Source organism: Dermacentor silvarum, chromosome 3, assembly GCF_013339745.2.
Source record: "Dermacentor silvarum isolate Dsil-2018 chromosome 3, BIME_Dsil_1.4, whole genome shotgun sequence".
In the NCBI taxonomy this organism is placed as follows: Eukaryota; Metazoa; Arthropoda; class Arachnida; order Ixodida; family Ixodidae; genus Dermacentor; species Dermacentor silvarum.
The window spans coordinates 231,589,181-231,602,740 of record NC_051156.1 but is presented as its reverse complement, the minus strand read 5'-3'; the positions used below and the strand labels follow the sequence as shown (position 1 = coordinate 231,602,740).

Here is a 13,560-nt window from a genome sequence, read left to right as displayed (position 1 = left end):
TCATCGACGCGTCCGGTATTCAACCAGACCCGGAGAAAATTCATGCTGTCACGTCTTTTCCTGTACCTCAGTCTGTCAAAGACGTCCGACGTTTTGTGGGACTCTGCTCCTACTTTCGACGGTTCGTTAAAGACTTTGCAGCGATTTCCCGATCACTTACTGATCTTCTGAAGAAGGACGTGCCATTTACGTGGGGTCCCGCTCAAACTGCCGGGTTTGCCCAGCTGACTAACATTCTTACCACGCCACCTATTCTGGCCCACTTTGACCAGTCTTCTGCTACAGAGGTCCGTACCGATGACAGTGGTCACGCTATCAGAGCCATCTTAGCCCAACGCCAACAGGGACGTGATCGTGTCATCGCCTACGCTAGCCGCCTCCTCACAGCAGCGGAGCGCAACTATTCGATTACAGACCGTGAATGCCTGGCCCTCGTCTGGGCGGTTTCTAAATTCCGCCCGTACTTGTATGGCACGCATTTCTCTGTAATCACGGACCACCACGCGCTCTGCTGGCTTTCCTCACTCAAGGATCATACCAGCCGGCTTGGTCGCTGGGCTCTGCGGCTACAAGAATATTTCTATGCGGTAGTCTACAAGTCGAGCCGGCTACATCAAGACGCGGACTATTTATCACGCTATCCAGTGGACAAACCACCCGCCAACCCTGACACCGATGCCGGCGCTTGCGTTTTCTCGGTTTCTCAGCTGCTACACGTCGCCGACGAGCAACGCCATGATGCCACCTTGCGCGCCATCATTGATCGTTTAGAATCCTCACCTTCTGATTCGTCCCTTCATTTGTTTGTTCTCCGGGATGGTGTATTATACCGCCACGACGTCCGCCCCGACGGTCCTGCCTTACTCCTCGCCATTCCTCGGCACCTCCGGTCAGCTGTTCTCAAGAACTTAACGACTTACGAACGGCAGGTCACCTCGGCGTCTCCCGCAGCTACGACCGGATTCACCGACGCTTCTTTTGGCCAGGCCTTGCCCACTCCGTCCGGAAATACGTTGCGGCTTGTGATAAATGCCAGCGCCGAAAAACACCATCGACGCTTCCTGCCGGGTGCCTTCAACCACTCGACATTCCTTCGGAGCCGTTCTTTCGCGTTGGCTTGGACTTACTTGGCCCTTTCCCTCTATCAACGTCTGGCAACGCGTGGCGTACGCTGTGGCGACAGATTACGCCACGCGCTACGCCATCAACAGAGCGCTTCCAACAAGCTGCGCCACAGATTTTGCCGATTTTCTTTTACGCGACGTGATTCTGCAGCACGGAGCTCCACACCAACTGCTCACTGACCGTGGTCGGACATTCCTTTCTAAAGTCATCGCCGACATCATGCAGTCCTGCTCAACCAGGCACAAGCTGACTACGTCTTACCATCCACAGATTAATGGTCTCGCGGAGCGTCTCAACCGAACCCTGACGGACATGCTTGCAAAGTATGTCGTCTGACCATGCTGATTGGGACCTTGTCCTAACGTATGTCACATTTGCATATAACTCTTCGCGTCACGACACTGCTGGCTATTCCCCCGTTCTTTCTGTTGTTTGGCCGAGAACCCACATTGCCACTGGACACATCCCTTCCATCCGGCGCAGCAGAGACCAGCGAATAAGCACTTGACGCCATCACCAGGGGGCAGCCCAAGCTCGCGAAATTGCCCGCGCTCGCCTCCTGACCTCCCAAGAGAACCAACAGCGTTTGTACGATCGACATCACAGAGACGTTCACTTTTCGCCTGGATCTCTGGTACTCCTGTGGTCATCGACTCGTCATGTTGGCTTGTCTGAAAAACTCCTGTCTCGGTACACAGGCCCATATCGAGTGCTGCGTGCCGTGACTCCAGTTACGTATGAAATCGCTCCAGTCAGCACCAGTGCCTCATCTGCGCCGACTTCTACTGATGTTGTGCATGTCGCACGCCTAAAACAGTATTATGCCACGTACACACTAGCGGCAAAACGCGCGCGGCGCGCCGCCGGCGGCAAAACGCAGCAGCGGCAGGGCGGCCACACTAACCGGCGGCGCGCCGCTGCGGCAATCACGTGACAGACTAGACTCCTCTCCCCTTCTCGAACTATCCGGGAGCTCACGCGTGCAGATGATAGTGCGAAACGAGAAACAAGCGGTCGGGCGGGTCGGCATGGCACCAGTTTCCCGCGCGCACGTCAAGGAAGCGGGCCGCTCTCATTGGTCTCCTTCATCCGCGGCACGCGGCAAACCGCAAAAAATCGGTCCAGGAGCGATCCCTGCCGCGGCAACAAAAACCCGTTTCGCGGCTGCTTTCGCGGCGCGCGTCTTGCCGCCGGCGGCGCGCCGCGCGCGTTTTTCCGCTAGTGTGTACGTGGCATTACCCTCCTGTTCACACTGATATTTAGACGCACCGGGACGGTGCTTCTGCAGCCGGGGATAATGATGCAAGCATATTGCGTGTTTCTTCTGAACGATGCGCGCGGGTGCCCAGACGAAGAAGACGAACTGCTATTTGCTCTCGAGCTGTCGGCTGAACTGGCCAGCGCTGCAGCTATCCTTTGTAAATATACTTTTTAAATAGTCTCCATTACTTAATCCTTCGTTCGCGTAACAATATTTTACACAAAAACATAATAATCCAAGCCAAATAAATCTCAAATAACTTCCGAACATTCATGGCCTGCGCCTTAGCAATGCAAATTGCAGAAAGGACAGTCTATAATTGTTTTTTTTTTTTGTGCTAGGGCCCACAAAGTTTATCTCTCTTTCATAGTTTCAGAAAACTGTTTCGGGCAATAGTGCACCCCGCAGTCTGAATATCTGAAAACCGTTTTAATCGACGTCAAGGACTTTACACTGTCAACAAGTCCTTTTGCTCGCTTGTATGTTGCTAGCTTGCGGGGCGACGTGGTGGGAAGGGGTACGGGCAATGCGCCTGACATGTGCTCTGAGCACTTCTAACGTCATATGAGTTGTGTCTGGATAATCTTGGGCTATCGCAATGGTTTCCCCTGTTGATGTGCAACGTGGCAAACCAAGACATACCGTCAGTGCGTGAGCAATCTCGCTAATGCATAGGGTTACTTCGGCAAGTGTTAGTCAGTACAAATAAGCTGTATCTCAGATATCCGAGAAACAGCGTCTTGTAGAGTTGTAACATAGTGTGTATAGTGGCGTAGGCCATGAATGTTCTGAAGTTATTTGAGGTTCATTTGGCTTGGGTTATTACGTTTTCAAGCGAAGCTTGTATTGCCTCACTCGTGTCGGCGTTGATGTCGGCGTTGATGTTGGCGTTGTTGTCGGCGTACGAAAAAACCCAAGCCATTCGAAAAAAAAAATTGCTCGTCGGGCGGCGGAAGCGAACCACCGACCTCCGGGTTGCGAAACCACCACGCTGACCGATTCAGCCACTGTCGTTTTTTTTTTTTTTTTTCTTTTTTTTTTTTTTTTTTTATTGCCTGGCTTTGACACACAAAATTTCACAAAAGGAACAGTACAATATACAATTGCAATATACAGTAGGGGAAGGCGTATTCAACCACCATCGTGCTGGCTGTGTCTATTTAGAATTCGTGCAGATCCACAAGCGGCTCTACTCTTGAGAGCCTCTCGGGGGGTTCCGCTAATGCCTTATTGATTTCAACAAACCAGTGCATGCTCTCACGAAAATAAATTCGTGCAGGCCGTGCATCCTTATCAACGTAATATCCTGCCATTCTGTACCGCCAAATACAGTGGAGGTCCATAAGCATAATTAAATCAAAAGGCACCCCATCCTCGTTATCTACGCTTAAGTACCGAATGCCGTACAGGTCAAGTGGAAATTCTTTCCGTAGTGTTCTCTGTAAGACATCCCAGAAATAAACGCCTTCCCAACAGTGTAAAAAAACATGATCGATTGTCTCCGGCTGCTTGCAGATTAAACAGTGTGTTCCCCACGGCAAAAACAATTCCTTTCCCTCCAAAAACTTTTTAACTGCTAATGTTCCGGTGTGTAATTTAAAAAAAGAAATTTTTCGTTCCTGGCGGCACCTGCATTTTTTTAACTCTTTAAAACATCACTACCTGGGCCTCCACTGTACACGGACCTGTACAAGGGCACTGGGAAGACAATGTCACACAAAGCATAATACAGTTTTTTCCGTTTCACACTGAATAGGTAATCATTCGAAAACCACGCTGTTAGAAATCTTACACTCCATACGATTTCTTTGCAGAAACCACGAATCCCTCCTGAAAGCTCTTCGGTTGAAACAACGTACTCGGGCAGCCGTCGGCATAGCTTCATTCGGCATACAGTACGCGGAAACGGGTCTGTGGCGTCCCGAAAAAACATGAAGCGGTTTACCAACTGCCGTAGAAAAAGGTGACCCAGTCCCAGACGCCCGTCTTTTACCGTCCGAAACAAGTTGGTACGGCTGCAGCGCAGGCGCGGATCCAGGGGGGATGTCCGGATGTCCTGACCCCCCCTCAGATTTCTGTATCACCCCCTCGCTGATAGGGGGATGGCCCTGTCACAAAAAAATATGGCCACCAGCATTCTTCAAAATTATTTTTCGTGAGTACCAGTGGTATCAGCCATTTAGAAGTAAAGGTATACAGCTCGCTCACAAGCTTAGTTGTACTTCGTAGGGGTGTGGTGTCGCGAAGTTGCCGTAGTTAATTTTTCTCATGAACACCTTGGACCTCCTGGCGCCGGCCGTGCCTTACTCGTCCCGTCGGTGACTTCGAATGAACGAGGGGACGTCCCTTTTGCCAAGCACGCCGATGTCCGCGTGAGCGCCTTCGCGCCTGATTAACTTAGTTCCGCATTGGGGTGTCATCGGTTGCCTCATTTGCTGTCATCGGTTCCGCGACCAACCTGCTTAATGAGAGACCTCGCTGAAGTGTTCATATATAAATAATAACAACTAACAGCTAAACTAAGAACTACGCATAGGCAACTTTTTTTTTTTAACTGTAGCACTCATTGTGATCACAGTTACACGTTGACAACATCCAATAGAAGCATATAGTACCGTTCGTACGCTACAAGTTTTTCATTGTAACTTCGCAGTTTTATTGTCGTACATTAAGCATAGGAAGCTCAAAGCCGCCGGATCCGTTTATCTGAGTGGGCGTTCTCGCGGAGCGGGGCGATGCCTCGAGCAGCGGCTGCGAAGTGGGGAGCGTGACGTCAGCGGCCAACGCCAGCGCGCGGGCCTAGGATGGTGTCGCGTGGTTAGAGAAACGGGAGCAGATGCGCGCCTTGTGTAAAAGGATGACATCGCGTGGGAAACAAAACATGAAGACGCTGGCTCACACTCTCAGCTACTACGCCACATCGTTCTTCTTGTAGGTGGCGTCGTGAGTCTTCATACGCGGTTGATTTCCTTCAATGATTTCCTTTGGGGAAATCATTGATCATTACAGACTAGCCAGGGCTAGATATCCGGCAGCACATTGTTCATTAAACAAGTAGCAATCAGTGGCTTGGCGGCTAATACAAACCAATACTTTCCCCAACCCCATTGCCTTCAGTCACTATCACCCAGACGTATACACAGACATATGTAAACATTGTAACAACCGAGCAGACATTCAACACATAATCTGGGCATGCCCAAAGAAACAATATAACAATAACTGTTCGAAACCACAACAACCCAGTTTAATAATAAGAAATGAGGAGCAATGGGAGACCGTGCTGCTCAGCTCGGACCCGGATGTTCAAGCAAGAGTAGTCCAAATGGCTGAAGACGCCGCCGTGGCTCAGGGGCTGCCGGCCGACGTCTAAACGGGGGACGGGGGAGGCTTCTAGTCATTACTCCCTCCTCTAACCACATTTTGGGCAAAATAAAGTTATCTCTCTCTCTCTCTCTCTCTCTCTCTCTCTCTCATACGCGATGATTCGCATATCGTAAACAACCAGCGTAGTGGTTGCCGCGTTGGAGCGGAGCGTTACGCCCGTATTCAAGAACGTTCTTCAAGTCAACACAACACCTCGACTCAAGAGAGAAGATAGCACCGTCATCCCTCCACAGAAGTGGTCACTGAGCTTCATGATCATTCACGGGAATACTTCAGAATTGCCACATCTTTATCACTCGAGAGGCGGCGCTATGCTTAAGAAGGTGGAGTGGATCGAGGAAGAGCTTCGAGTCGAGGGCTGTTTGAGAATAGGGAAGTTAGTCCTCCAAAGCAAACGAAGGTGTTTCAGCCGATTACAAAGAATCTTCTTAAGGAAATCAAGGTGTCCCAACAGAACTCCAAAGACGGACCCGTGCTTACGCATTTATAACGAACCTGCGACAGATCATCCCAAATTTTATTTTAAGAAACAATACAGGCTAGATATACCGGGTGTTCAAAATTAAGCTTTATGGGTTTCTTAAAGTTAGGCACTGGGAGGCACGTGAAGACCACCTGCGCAAATAAGTTGTGTGGCCAGGGGTACACAAAGTGAGATAATTATCGCTGTCAGCAGCCGAATTAACTAAAATTGAATAATTAACTTTTTATTGACTGCAGTAAGTGTGTATGTTTGTATTCAAAAGTTAGAGGTAGTCGTGTTTCTACGCAGTTTCACTTGGAAAAATTCTTATAGCATGTCTATGCTCCCAGATATCCAACTCCAAATTTTAATTGTCCTTCGCATGATTACGCATGCAAGAGAGTGAGGATCGGCGCAAAGCTTCTCCGTGATGTGACGCGGCTGTTGGGTCCGGCGTTTAGTCTGACAACGCGGCGGAGGCATTGGCAAAGATAATAACTGCCCCCCTTCCCCTCACGGCTAGCGAAAAAAAAAATCGAAGAACCCGTAACCGCTGTCGTAACACGCGACCGCGCAGCCTGTAAAGATGGCGGCAGCTGCCATGCCGAGATAATGGCGCGAGCGGAGAAGCCGGAGGGCAGTGCGCGTGCGTAATGGTGACTAGACGACCGGGCATGGTCCTTGTTTGGGCTACGCAAATAAAGTGACTGCTGATTTCCAAGTATTGTAAGTTTTATTGAAATCAAAAGCAACAACTGCACCATCAACAGCAGAAACCTTTTTAGCTATGCTAACGAATATTTCATACTGCCGCTTTAACTTTGGTGTTGTCATGCACAAATCTCATGACAACACTTCACCCATCAAGATGTCAATGCCCTAAAAATGTTCAAAATGTCTCCCTTCCCCAGCAACGCAAAGCATAAACCGCTCTCGCGCCGAGTCGATAACTCTGCGCAGTACAATTGAAATTTGGAGTCGGATATCTCGGAGCACGAACACGCTAGAACAATTATTCCGACTGATACTGTGTATAAACACGACAGCGTCTAAGTTTTCAATACAAACATACCCACTTACTGCAGTCGACAAAAAATAATTATTCAATTTAGTTAATTAGGCTGCTTACAGCGATAATTATCATCTCACTTTGTGCCCCCCTGGCCTAATAACTTATTTGCACAGGTGGTCTTCGCGTGCCTCCCAGTGCCTAATTTTAAGAAAAGCATAAAGCTTAGTTTTGAGCAACCTGTATTATCGGGCACAGCCGCCAAGCACATGGCTGTATTGGGTAACGTCCTTTTCCTATAAGCTCGGAGAAACCGATATATAGGGAACACCACGGTGTGTGTAGTGTTAAGAGGTCGGATCGTCATCGATCTGCACACAAAAAAAGACCTCATGTATACGTAGCTGTGGGTCCAGCGGTGCATTGGACCACCAAGGACAACCGATTCAATAGCATCAAGTATGGCGTCATGAACAACATTGTGATAAGCTCATTTTGCGTCCTGAAACATAGCGATAGATAACTATTTACATTTTTTCCGACGTTAATGTTTATAATGGTTATAATGCGTGGGGAAGCTTATGGAACACGTCGTTCTCACTAGATTAAGCAACTACATGGAGGACAGAGGCCAGGCCCAAACTGTCCACGCAGGACGTCCTACTCCAAATCAAACATCAAATCCTCGACGCGCGGGGCAGAGGAACGGGACTAAAAGCCATCTTAGGCCTGGACCTCACCAAGGTCCGTCGATAATATTACGCACAAGGCGGTCCTATAGGAACCTCCAGGACCTGTGGGTAGGTCGCAACGCCTACGCCCGGGACTTTCTCTCGAACCGGACTGCTCAAATCAAGACAAGAGAAATCAAGTCGGATGATATAGAACTGGGTAGTAGGGTAACGCCGTAGGGCTTGGTATTGTCCCCATTTCTCTCGAACGTGGCCATGATTGGCCTGCCGAAAATCCTCAGCAAGAGCCGCGGCCTCAACCACAGCCTGTACGCCGACGACGTAACATTGTGGGTGGCAGGTGGCAGCGAGGCCAAATCGAGGAAACCCTCCAGCAGGCCACGAATGTCGTCGAACGCTACGCGGCGGAGAAGGGGCTCAGTTGCTCCTCGCAAAAGTCCCAACTCCTGCTGGTGTACCCTACGACCAGCAAACAATACGGAGGAAGACCGAACATTAGATCAAGGTGAACGGGGGCCCGATACCTATCGTAGACTAGATCAAAGTCCTAGGACTGCGGTTGCATGTGGAAGGCAGAAACCTCGGTAACATCAACGCGCTAGAGAACAGCGAACAGCAAACATTAAGATTAATCAAACGGATTGCCAATAGACACTACGGCATGAGGGAGGTCAGCCTAATTCGTTTAGTGCAGGCCTTCGTCATCAGCCGCGTCGTCTGTGTGGCACCGTAACTAACATTTGCCGTGGCAGAAAAAAACAAGATGGACAGACGAGCTTTCAAACAGGCAATTGGCGTCCCAGTCACTACATACAACAACAAACTCTTAGAGTTGAGGCTACACAACACGCTTGACGAACTAATGGAGGCGCACATGACCGCCCAATACGAAAGACTCACACAAACCCCAACGGGGCGACATATTCTACGGAAACTCAATATTCTCTACGAATCGTAACACGGCACGAAACTAAGCATTCCACTAGAAACGAGGAAGTAATTTAAAATTTCTCCACTGCCCAAGAATCTGCACCACAAGGAGCGACGAGAGGCATGACGTAGAGAGCGTGGCTTACGTAGACGCCGCGGAATGCAGAGAGCGTCGTAGCGACGCACGGAGAACCCCTTGCGAGCGGAACCATGAGAACGGATAACCCCGAAGTTGTGGAGCAAGCCGCCACAGGATTAACGGTGACCTCCACCAAAGCGATAATTATCATAAGCGACTCAAAAATCGCAGTTGATAATTTCGAGAAAGGACGCATCTCGCCAGAGGTGCTCAAAATTCTAAAACAGCGACCATCATCGCGGGACGCTCCAAATTATCCCCGGCAAAGAGGTGGCTCACAACGTAGCTCGAGGACTCCGAGCAAGTGAGCCGGCCCAGCCGGGAACGAGAGGAGACCGCATGGTCAGCTGCGAAGGGCCCGGTACCCACCAGCTCATACCACACTAACCAGGAAACCGGCGGTGGCCTGGCGCCTCCTGCAAACAAACATGCATCCTAACCCGGTGGCCTGCAGCAAATTATCTATCCCGGACAATACAATTATCAATGCAAATTATGTAAAGGCAGATCTGCCACATATTCTATGGGCATGCTCGAAGGCGGCTCCTTTCGAGGGCCGCAAAATTCTAAACCGACAGCAGTGGGAGACCAGGTCCAGGTCTGGGCCGTCCAGCTAGCTGAGGCAGCCGCTGAGGCCCAGGGGATCTCGACCGTCTGCCAGGCGGAGGGAGGCTGCGTCCGCCCTCGTTTGCTGGCATCAATAAAAGTTGAATCTCTCTCTCTCTTTTCCGACGTTAAAGTTAAGGTACCAGATCTGTAACATTATGAATGGAGCGGTGGGGATTTCGAAGACCAATCATAGCGTTTGGATAAGCTGTTTATAGCATCCCAGGTACCACCCTACTCTGGCAAGCATCATGCGCTCCATCACCTTCCCTACGGAACTAGCCAACACGATTGGAGGTTATGACGTGAGCTCTAGCGGAGACTTGCCAGGTTTGAGGAGTCGTACCAAACGGCTTGTCTTGCATTCTTAAGGAACGTTTCCATCCCACCAGGATTCATTGAAACTACGCATTTCGCGGTCGCTAACCCAGGTGGCACAAGATGCCGTACGACGAAGTCCTCCTGACAGTTTCAGGAGGGCCTTTGGTAGTATTTTCAAAACTATGGGACTTCCTATTGCAAACCTTTACCATGTAACTCCAACATGACTGTTGCAACAAACTTGACTTGATATGCCATCTGGTCACCTATCACACAAAGGAAGAACCGCTTGAGCTCCTCGGTGGTGAAAGGCAGGCCATGCGTGAATCCAGTGAATGCAGCATGATGCTATGATGCCACATTCGTTGGTTCACAATCGTACCTAGGAAGCCTATATATATGTTGATTGACCGGTTATACCCCTGCAGAAAACTTGTGAAAACAGGGCTTTGAATGGCCCGTGTTGCTCGGGAAATGCCCTCGCACGGTTCTCCAGAAGTGAGAAAGAGGTTTTCGAGGGTCTAGGGATTCACAAAATTTCGCACACTGTTGAGACTCCGGTATGTCCATTCGACGCTGGATCTTCTTTTGCGTGCGTCTGGGCCATATAGACCTTGTGCGTCGGTATCTTCGCTGGGCACGCCGACGAGCGCCCGAAACATGGAAGAGCACAGAAGAATGTTTTCTCCCACATTCATCTGTGCTCTCTCGCACGGAGTTAGTCCAACTCCACCTCAGATTCGGACACCAAAGTGCGTACGTAACTGATTGGGCTAGCTGGTTTTGAAACATCTTGTGCGAAAGCGTGAAACGTTAGACTGCGAGACAAGAACACAAATACAAGGCGACGAGCGCGGTAGATGCAACGGCTGCGGCTGATTTCCACAACACATTTACAGAGCACCCGAAACATGGAAGAGCACAGAAGAATGTTTTCTCCCACATTCATCTGTGCTCTCTCAAGCTGCGTGTTCTCTGTACTCATATAAATGTGTAGTGGAAATAGCAATCGTAACTACTCGCAACTAAATTGAACGTCAGGGAGGCGCAGCGAATTCTGGCTACACTGTGCAGCATAGCGGTCTCCGCGTTCCCGCTACTGCGGTCTTGGACGATTGTCTTGCAGTGCGATGTTGCTTTGCGCTGTTTTGGGAAAGGAAAGCAGTAGTTGACGCAGAGAACATTATTTCACTCGGTATACACAGTGGGTATAATACGAGGCTGAAGTGACAGCGTGCCCAAGCATGTTCTGTGCAGGGGGGCGACACCCGTACGGCTGCATCGCTTTTAGAGCTCGAAACGCCCATCAAGTAGAATGGCCGGGCATACGGCTCTCATGGCAGGCCACCAAAACAAATTTCGTGCGTTTGAGAATAAAATCACGTCACTTCGCTTTTTAACGAATATAGCGTAACATTAGCTTTTCTTCCATTGGAAGTGTTCCTTCGTCACACAGATGGCGCTAAGCACCATGATTAGAACGAAGAAAATTCCCGTTGGGTGGCGTGAAAGCAAGATGAATCTCATCTACAAAGGCAAAGGAGATAAGGATAAGACGAGCTCGTACAGGCCAGTTACAGTAACGTCGGTGATATATAGAATGGCAATGCAAGCCATAAAATTACAACTGTCGAAGTGGGTGGAGGAAAACAGTGTATTGGGGGAACTACAGAATGGGTTCAGGCCAGGCAGACGCTTAGAGGATATGTTTGTACTAACTCAGTGCATAGAGATTTCAGTAGCTAAGAAAAGACCTTTATGGGTAGCATTTCTAGATATTAAAGGAGCTTATGACAACGTAGACAGGGAATTGTTGTGGAATAATATTAACCACGAAGGCATAGATGACGATTTCGTGGAGCTGCTGAGGGAGATATATAGAGACAACCGAGTACAAGTGGTGTGGGAAGGTCGAAAAGGTAATGAACTGGTGGGAATTCACCAAGGATTGAAGCACTGTCTCCATTGTTGTTCACGCTTTATGTTAAGGGTATAGAAAGACGACTGGAAAACAGCGAATTAGGGTTTGATTTATCCTGCATGCGTAATGGACATATGGTGCAACAGAAGGTCCCTGGACTTATGTACGCAGACGACATTGTGCTACTATACTCGCGGACAACTTTCTGTGGCAATGAAGGCAAAGCTACGGGCGCGTGGCTGCTGCTCGTGTGCTACCACGCCTAGTAGTCCGGCAGCGTTTGACAGTGCTTTTGGTTGCTCGGAACAGACGCTGAATCGACGCAGCTTCCACGTGCGACGGTTTCGCGTTTGCCCAAACGCGGAAGGGAATGCCGCAATATAAGTTAACTTTTACAGTCAATTCTGTCTTATTTAACTGTTGCTTGTAAGGCGTATATGTTTTCTCTTTTCCAGCCTAAACTGGCGTGGATTAAAACGCGGGACTATTTTCAAAAGCGCTCTCACTTGTGCGCGCTTTTCCTCCGTAGCTTTCCCTTCATTGCCACAGAAAGTCGTCCGCGAGTTCAGCGGACAATAAAAAAGATTTACAGATACTTGCGAATATATGTGGCAACGCAGCGACAAATCTAGGCCTTACGTTTAGCACAGAGAAATTAGTAATTATGATCTTTAATGAAGAGACGAGTAATTACGTCGTGTCAATTCAACAGCAAGTCATACCCATAGTCAAGTAATATAGTACCTCGGCGTATACATAAATGAAGGAAAGAATTACCCAAGCGACCACCAAGATAATCTGAAAATAAAGGGGAAGCGGAATGCAGCAATAATGAAACAGAGCACTGTGGGGCCACAATAAGTATGAGATGGTGCGTGGAATCTGGAAAGGAGTAATGGTGCCAGCGCTAACATTCGCCAATGCCATTATATGCTTAAAAACGGATATATTGGCGGGTTTGGAAGTTAACCAAAGGCCGGTTAGCGTTGGGAGCCCACGGTAAAACCACAAATGAGGCAATCCAATGTGACATGGGTTAGGCCTATTTTGAAGTCAGAGAAACACAGAGCAAAATTAGTTTTGAAGAAAGACTCAGGAACATGGATGATAATAAATGGGCGGCTAAAGAGCACAAGTATCTGTACCTGAAAAGCGTGGACACGGAATGGAGAAAGAGGTCAAGATAGTTGGCGACCAAATACAGGATAATCGAAACTCTAAATAGTCAACCAGGAGTCATATCTGATTAACTGAAGCAAGCTAGGTGACTATTTGTCACCGTCCCGTTTCAAAGGGGATGCCAATAAATCATCATCATCGTGATTTGCGCTCGTCCTGGTATTATTTTCCGGGTGCCAAAAGTTTCGCGCTGTCGCACGAAAGGGTGGGCGCGATGATAAGAACCCTTCGCTTTAGTGCTACAATAAAAATGTTCAGCCGGAAGAAATGCTAAAATATTTCCTGAATAAGAACTAGTCGCCGATGTCTTTCTTCCTGCTTCTTTTTCTCGGGTTGCGTTTTTCCCTACCTTTTACTTGATTCATTGTGTATATTGTGCTTTTGAAGATGTGTTAATGTAAACATTGCATATCTGCTGTTTGCAGCATTATGAAAATCTTGCCTGTTTTGAATGTTTTTGTATGCATTTGCCTTTTTAGTGTGCGCATAATTGTCTTGTATTCTGCGTAGTGCGTTAGGCAATATTT

The 13,560-nt window shown here is 48.8% G+C and overlaps 1 protein-coding gene across 1 annotated transcript in view; it reads left to right on the top strand.

Annotated features, from left to right (window-relative positions):
- LOC119446858 (uncharacterized) overlaps window positions 1-13,560 on the top strand; it is a 147,528-nt gene that overhangs the window by 24,192 nt on the left and 109,776 nt on the right. The gene's annotated exons all lie outside the window — the stretch shown is intronic.